Source organism: Fistularia commersonii, chromosome 29 (genome assembly GCF_037954325.1).
Source record: "Fistularia commersonii isolate RoL2024-O1a breed Wild chromosome 29, RoL_Fcom_v1.0, whole genome shotgun sequence".
NCBI lineage: Eukaryota > Metazoa > Chordata > Actinopteri > Syngnathiformes > Fistulariidae > Fistularia > Fistularia commersonii.
Window position 1 is genome coordinate 10,218,372 of NC_141312.1, and position 1,367 is coordinate 10,219,738.

Consider the following 1,367-nt stretch of genomic DNA (forward strand, 5'->3'; position numbering starts at 1 on the left):
TTATTATGAAAAAAGAGGAGAAGCTTTTCAAATCATCAAACAGCCACCAATGTAGTAAACAATGTTATATACAAAAGAGACATTTTCAAGAAAAAGCTTCAGCCTTGCAGTGAACAAGTGGCTGTACGTGAGGTGAAGTGGGTCATTTTCTAATCAGAAATTTCCTGCAAGTACAAGAATGACCATGAGCATGTTTATAATGCAATTCTTTTAGAACATGTTGCAAGGTTATCACACTCTTGTCATGCCTAATATATATATATCAGTATCTTTTGTTGAGCTTTTGTACTACTAGCAAAATAAAAGATGGATGAATAATGTTGGAATTTATCACATTTCTACTCAAAAATAATGAAATTAAGGGTGGCACAGTAGCGTGGTAGTTAGTGCTACTGCCTTATAGACATAATGTCCCCAAATGATCCTGAGAGGGGGCCTTTCTGCATGGATTTTGCATGTATTCCCCGTGTCTCTGCGGGTTTCTTCGAGGTTCTCCAGTTTGCTGCCACAATCAAAATGCATTAGACTCTTTGAAATTGATAATATTTATCTTTGGTTGTGGACAATGTATGTCAATCTGGGTGGCTTTCCTAAGAGATTGTGACAGATAATATGATAATATAGCAGTTTAAGAGGCTTCAGGATGTGACCTTAAATTATCTGAGGCCTTATCTATGGTACAAACATATTCAACATATGGTGCTCTGTGTAATTGTTTTCAGTGATGTTTTGCACTTGCGTGTGACCTCCATTTCTTGGGCTCAACATACAATACCACTTTTTATGTCCCAACAAATAAAGGTTTAATTGCACTCTGTAATGCAATGCAGAAGAATTTTACTGTATTTAATTTCCTTAAGAATGTTTCAGGAAGTTTTCTGATGATGAATCACAGAACAGCAAATAGTTTGGCTTATTTGACATGAGCTCCACTAATGGAGACTTTGCGGTGTATTCTTATTAGTCAAAGCATTATACAATCATGCAATCTTTTTGATTCCTCTTTTTTCTTTTCAGATTCAGATACAAACCTTTAAAAGACGTAGACTGACTCTTGGATTGGGTTAGAGCATTGCAATATCTTAGTCTTCTTCTCTGCAAAAGTTATTCAGATGTGCCCTGAGTGATCTCAACAAACAGTTCCCCAGCTGTGCTGTATTTTAGTTTAAAAAATAGCATCAAAAAAGGTGATCATGCTGCAAAATGGCCCAAATATGACAGCATTATTCAAGCTACTGAAATGTTCAAAATTGGAGGAAGGTGTAATAATTGTCAGGTTTAAATTTTATTGAAATGTTAATGTAGTTGAAAGGTCCTCTTAAAGATTCCTTGAAAAGACAAAAAAAAGAAGAGTTATCCATTATCCA